The sequence below is a fragment of the Solanum stenotomum genome, chromosome 12 (assembly GCF_019186545.1).
Source record: "Solanum stenotomum isolate F172 chromosome 12, ASM1918654v1, whole genome shotgun sequence".
Taxonomy (NCBI): Eukaryota; Viridiplantae; Streptophyta; class Magnoliopsida; order Solanales; family Solanaceae; genus Solanum; species Solanum stenotomum.
In genome coordinates this window covers 3,727,406-3,734,727 of record NC_064293.1, presented here as the reverse complement: position 1 = coordinate 3,734,727, position 7,322 = coordinate 3,727,406, and the positions used below count along the sequence as shown (strand labels likewise).

General features: G+C 33.9%; 1 pseudogene; it reads left to right on the top strand.

Annotated features, from left to right (window-relative positions):
* Window positions 1-726: 726 nt before the first annotated feature.
* On the top strand, window positions 727-5,958 carry LOC125846968 (SEC12-like protein 1; annotated as a pseudogene).
* The last annotated feature ends 1,364 nt before the right edge of the window (window positions 5,959-7,322 follow it).

Sequence of the window (7,322 nt, the reverse complement as noted above, 5' to 3'; positions counted from 1 at the left end):
CTGTTCGTCTTCAATTACAAAATTGAGGGGGTTTAGAGGTTTAATGGGGACAAACAAAAAGGAGGAGAAAGTGCTAATCTTACATGGATCTGATCTACAATACTGGAATGCAAGGGCCATTCTCTCATTGAAGTTTATCAAAATTCCAATTGGAAGGTACATATACAAGGCAAAAGAAGTCAGTGGAGAAGAAGAGGTCATAAATCAACAGCCAAGAAGAGTTACATACCTTTGATAACTGAGAACCACAACAATATTCACAATGAAGAACGTCTCCAATGGCTACAACAACAAGGAAGAGAAAGAGTAGGTGGAGAAATGGGAAATTAAAGGTTAAATTAGGAAGCCCAATTGTAGGGTTGTGTTTATTTTCACCTGGTCAGGTCACTTTTGGACCGACCAGGTTCCTTTTTGTATTATTGGCGCATTTTAAATAATTAATAACATGGACAATGCGTCCAAATTTATTTTTTTTTAAAAAGTATTCCCACATAATTATTACTCCTAATTTGGAATATCCAAAAATCCGTTGACTATATTTAATTCTGGCCCCCACCATGTATATCCTTATATATTGTCACACTTTATATTAAAATAATAATAATAATAATAATAATAATTCTATAAATTTCAATTTTCACTGAAACTCAAAAACCTCAACTTTTTTCCGCCATTGTTGTTACCTTGAGGTTTTTCGGTTTTGTAGAGTTTTGGAAGATTAGAAAAATGGACAGTGGTGATGTAACTATGGAAGGAAAAGTGACTTGTGCATCGTGGATCAAACGACCGGAAACACGCATCTGGTGGTGATTAGAAAGTCAGCCGGAACTTGTTCTTCGCTCGAGATTTTTCATTTAATTTCAAAAATACTTCTCTTTCTTCTTCTTCCAATGTACCCTTTTCTTGTTTTCATTAAATAATTTTTGAATTTGTTGTTTACTGGACCCAGTACTTATAAGTTGGAATTAGTATAAATATATGAGTTTTTTAGTTGTGGGGGTGCTGCATTTACTATGATTTCTATGATTTTTTGCTGATTGTGGTGAAATTTGAACTTTTATTTGTGGGTATTGGTTATTAGGCGATGTATTTGTTCAAGGAAGGTGGAGAGCTAGTGAGGATTGTGGTACATCCAAGTGGGGATGATTTTGTGTGCTCCACCACTACTGGTTGCAAGTAAATATTGAAACCCTTTTCGATTTTAATTCTTAGTTATTCTGGAAGTTGGGTTTTTACTATTTTTGTTGTGAAAAAGATTTGATTTTTTTGGTAGTTAGTAGTTTGTTATTCAATATATGAATGAGTTAAATGCCTTGTGATTTCAAATCATTGATTTTGGCTTTGTTTGTATATTGATAGAAGATAATTAATGCATGATTTTGCTGTTGTGATTCATGAAATGGATGATTAGTGATTGTGTTACTGTGCGGTAGGTAAACAGGATGAGTATTGTTAGTCTATGAGTATTATTATGATATGTTTTCATGTAGAAACCTTGTGAGTTAGTTTTCTTAACCTAAAAAGTGTTGGTCTGCTCAGTTAAATATTCCTTGTGTAAGTAATTAATTAGTCCAGAGGGAATCCGGATCTTGAGTAAACCTCAAGGTCATGGCATCCTGGAGTTAATTTTTTCTTATGGACAAACCTTTTTTAAGACCTTATCTAGGCATTAGCCATTTAAAAAGATGGATTTAGGTTTCAGAGGTAGATCAGAAACCTCAATGAAGGTCACTGAACGTGAGCATGATATGTGATACGTGAAAATTTTAATATGGCATCATTAGTATATGTTGGTAAGAACATCTCGGGACCTGATTGCTAGTGGTGCGAGTAACAATTGTTGGACGATCCTAAATGTTGCAATCATGATTTTTCATCTATTGATAAAAGATAAAATTCCATTATGTATATATTTTCATATAAATTCAACACAATACTATGTTCCTGTGTGGACATGTGTCTTTGCAGCTTTCATTTGTGCTGACCCGCTTTTGAAGCAAAGATTATTCAGGTCCAGGTCTTGTTTTGGCTGATAATTATCTTTTCACATTACTGATTAAGTTTGTCACCCAACAAAGGACCATACAGATGACTAGTCTGAGTTTTTAATATGATTATTGTCTTGCTTTTTATTTATTTCTTAGCCTGGGAAGAGGATATGTTGTTTGTTGTTTCCTGCAGGTTGTTTGAGTTATATGGTCATGAAGATAATATAAAATTTGTGTGCAAGGAGTTTCCTTTCCAAGATGTTGGTCCACAAAAATGCATGGCCTTTAGTGTTGATGGCTCCAAATTAGCCACAAGCGGAGTTGTAAGCAATTTTGTGAAAAATTATGTCTCTTATATTTCATGAGGATATTTCCTTGTTGTCCTGACTTTGTATTACTTTGAATCTTGAAGGATGGACATTTTAGACTTTTTGAGTGGCCAACCATGCACATTATTGTGGATGAACCTAAAGCTCACAAGTCTTTCAAAGACATGGATTTCAAGTATAGTTTGCTTTACTCAAATTATAGTTGTACATAATCCCCCGTTATTTATCATATGTGAGAATTTACCTAATATGAGCTCTGGGGACCTATAATCTCCAGTGTCTGTGCACTTGCATTGATTAGTGATACATCTTGTTCTCTTACTTTTCTCACACTTTAGTGCTGAAAACGTTGATTATATTCTAAAGAAGCTAAGTGATGGAAAATGAAGTGAATGATCTTAGTCTTATATCTTTTAACAATTCTGATGTAGATTTTTCACTTTAAAGATCAGAATGAAGTGCTTTTTTCATCCAATTATAGTCCCATGTGGATTTTATCTTTTAGGTTCATCTGTTATGCATCACACCAAGTTGTCAAATTGTTGTTGTTGCTCTATGTGATCTTATCTGAATGTTTAAAGTAGTTTGTTCTCATGTGGAATTGAAAGTGAATAAAGAGATGAACGGTGACCTAATTTGCGGGGTTATATCTTGGAGGTGAATATTATGGGATGTAAAGCTACATTAACTGAATTTGGATACAAAATTATACTTTATCCTTTAATAGTTATATTTAAGAAGTGAGAAATGTCATAGAAGAACTAAACATGTTGATATTTCAAGAACGATACATTCCTGATCAAGAAACCCTAATGCATGCATTTATGCATGGCTACATTCATGCTTTACTATTTGAGTTTTGAAGTGTGAATCTGATTTTTGAATATGATCATGAAATCTTCCTAGAAAAAAAGTTTCAAAAGATTTAAGAGTCTTGAATTTACTATGCCTCTTATTGCAGTTACAGAAATGATACTTAATCCATGGATTATGGAATCTTAAGAATTATTGTTCCTATGATTTTATTGATCAAGATTTTAGTGTCTTTTCCTATATATATATATATATATATATATATATATATTAGATTCAGAGCTCTTAGCTTCCACATCCACAGAGGGTGCTGCTAGAATATGGAACACAAAGGGACGGTGTTCCAGTAACTTTTTCACGAAATGTAGTAAGTTCTGAATAATATGACGTCTTACCTGTTAGACAATTGGTTATCCATTTTTATGTTGATGTTATAATATCCTGTCTTCCACATTGCAGGATGAGAATATTGAGCTCTGCAGGTTCTCTAAAGATGGGACAAAACCGTTTTTGTTCACTACTGTTTAGAAAGGTATTCTAAAGTTTGGCTTTAGTTAATGAAGTTATTAAATTGAGATAGTGTAATTTTTCTTATTGAAAACATTGTGTAACTATCCAAACTAGTGTCAATAAAACAGGCAAAAAAACATTGATTGCGGTTTGGGACATCAGTACATGGAAGAAAATTGGACATAGAAGCTTGTATAATAAGCCAACTTCCAATATGACAATTAGTTTGGATGTGAAATATCTCGCATTGTAAGATCTTTATCCTTTTGTCTCCAAGTAATGTTGAATTTCATTTACCATCATCTTTACTGTCCAATACGTTCCTTAGATATGCACTGTTGAAGCTAAAAGAATTTGACATCGATTTTGCAATTGTGAATCTTCATTAAAGTTTTTTTTTAACATAGATGTTTAATAAATCATTAAGTTGATTTGACATTTGAAGTTTCATGATGAGATAGGCCAAAATGAGGCATGAAGGGGACCTAAAACACAGTAGCATCTGGTTCCTATTCGAGTTGGAGTTAGTATAAGATTCCATCAAATTAATTTGAAGTGTACTCATCTTTCAAAACCACCATGTCTTTTTTTGAACTTTTTGCATGAATTAAATTCTTTTGCTACTCTTGACTTGTCTTCATTTTGATGAATATCTCCCCTACCGTACATGGCTTTTGGTGTTATAAGGGGTGGCAATGGGGCGGGGGGTTGAACCTTTAACCCACATAATTTTCAACTTGCCTCTTCCCGCTGAAGATTTTTTTTTCCATTTTGTTATATTTAGGTAATACAAAATTAGTGTCATGTAATGGTAATATTATTTATTTTAGCTTCTCAAATTAGATTCACTTGCCTTTTTTTTTTCCTTCCGTAACCACAACACAAAACAAACTATGACCGAAGGTCCAGGAACACACCTTTACTTTATGGTGGTCCTATAACCCCTTTGAACCATTTTAAAGTGCTATAAATACACCCTTCGATGTTGAGGTGGTACAAAGAGTGTGCTCACTCACTTGGAGGCATGTTAGGGGTGAAAAAAAGTTAAAATATGATTACTTTGGACACTTAATTAATTAACATTAAAACTTAAGTTGATATCTTTTTAATTATTTCCTCTCTTTCTTTGTGAAATGGAGTCAAATTTTTTTTTTCATTTTCTAGAACGAAAATTGATTTTTTCACATGCTCACCATGTACAGAAGTCGCCGATGAATTTATTCCGACGTTTTACAATCTATTTATTCTACTAAATCGTCTTCCTCTTTCTCACACGCATACTCCATTAAGGGAAAACCTTCTCCCCACCAGAAAAAAGTGGAATCCTTCTTATCACGTTTAAAGATGTGTTTATTACACTTAAACTAGTTCAGGGTGGTAAAATAGTATATAGGGTGGTAATAGGGTAAAGATAAAGTGTCCATGGAACTTCGGTCATAGTTCAGTAGGGTACTTATGCCTTTTCCCTCATTAAAAGTTGATAGAAATGATGTAGATGGTGAGAGATTACTATACCAATCAGTTTAGAAGAGTTGCTCTTTCAAACAGTGTGTAGTTTTTTTTTATCCCTGAGAAAATTTAAATTTTAGTATCTAAACTATAAAAGGAAAACAAAGAGTTATTTACTTATTTTTCATTTTGTTCTTGTTTTGACTTGTCTGTACATTTATGAACTCACAAAAAGAAACATAAAACATAAAACAAAAAAAAAAAACAAAACCAAAGAATAAGTCTCAGATCAAAATTTAATGATCAAGAATAATATTTTTAGATCAAAATTTCAGACTAAGAGTAATTCCAAAAGATCTGTGATATCCAGAATTTATATCATGAAAATTTGTTTGCTTATGTCATCCCTCAAAACTTCAACTTCAGACACCTAGTTGTATCTTATCTCAACCACCCCCCACCTTTAAATTTTAAAAATATATGTTCCAACAACTCCCCGCATCCACATAAACTGTAACCTGCTTCATTCCGCATAGGCTTTAACGGCACCACCGCATTTGCATTCCTATTTGCTGCGGCATTTAGTTTGCTGATGCATTGATCTGAATCTATGCTTGTCATTTAAATGCAGGGGAAGCAAATAAGGTGATGTCTGTGTTATTGATGCGACAAAGATGGAGATCTCCTCTTTCCACAAGAGGTTGCACTTGGGTACTAATATTACTTCTTTGGAGTTTTGTCCTAGTGAAAGGTATGTGCAATTCTAGCTATAATTTTCTATGAAGTATTGACTCTCTGTCATTCGTCTTCTGTTCTGAAGCCTATGCCTTCTCTTTTAGAAGCCATGTTTTTCACGTAATTCTAAACAGTGTTAGCCTTGTCTTTTTTTCTCTACAAGATATGTCTGGAGATATATAAGTGGAATTTGTAGTAGATATAACTCGTGACTGAAGGGTGAAAAGGGAAGCTTTTGTGATGGTCTTGTACATAGTACATACGACTTTAGTGATGCCAAGAACCTTTCATGAATATCTTTAGTGTATGAACTACTTTTTCAAGCACCGGTCACATCAACTGATTATTGAAGAAGACCAAAATTAACTTTGACTAAAAACCAACTTGGCGGCGTGATGCTGATCATTGTAATAGTTATCTTGAATAATAGGCTTAAACAATGTTTCCGCCAATGGTTTGCAGTGTAGACACGGACGTTTCTGAACCTTCATTTATAAACAAGAGAAATCATAAAAAGAAAAGCATCAACACAACCAAATAAATCACATATGAAGAAAGCATGACATAAAACCTGTGTAGGATATTCAGTTATTCCAGAACCGTCTAACGTCCAACCATATGGATTGATATTCATTTTACCTGAGCTTGTAGCTTCATAGATACCATGAAGCTTTCGATTGCTGTAGTTGAACAAAAATAACGGTAGACCTGGATCTATTTTCTTTACATATGAAAAATGTGGAGTAGACAAACCTAGACAAAAAAACGAAAGTAAAACAAAATTCAACTCACATATAATAGACAAAAGGACATCTAAAACTATTTAGTAAATTTTATATATATGCTTTAGCAACGAAATAACTACCAAATAGCTGATTTAGTATACACTCATTCATAGTGTACATTTTGCAGCCAAAGATTACACCGCCAAGTTGTTATTGTTCTACGTCTTAGGTGCTAGGTCTCTGTGATACCTGATGACATGCTCACTGATTGCATTCCTTATGAATTACGCCTTTTGAGAATTGCAATTGTGATTGATATTGGATTTAACATGTTAACTGGTTCATATCATATTTATTAGAATGTTTGAAAAATATGGATCAATTGAATTTTGTTAAAAATTTGTTATATGGACAAGTCCCAAAAGTGATGTGTTCACTAAGAAATAGTGAATTTTACTTCTGTCTTATAATTGTTTTACAAAAGTAGGGCCATTACCCTTCGGGGTGGCCCAGTGGTTTGGGCTTGGGACTTCCATGTTGGAGGTCTCAAGTTTGAAACCCATTGCCAGCGAAAGCAAGGGGTTTGCCTTCTGGGTCGAGCTCATCACACCGGGCTTGCCTAATATGGGTTATCTCTCCTATGTGGTTTGCGAGATATTGCATAGGAGCAGGGGTTTTACCCTGTGCACACCCAAAGGGTAGCGGCTGCGGGTTTCCCTTGTCATAAAAAAAAGTAGGGCCATTATGTAGGGAATTGATGAAAAATGAAGTTC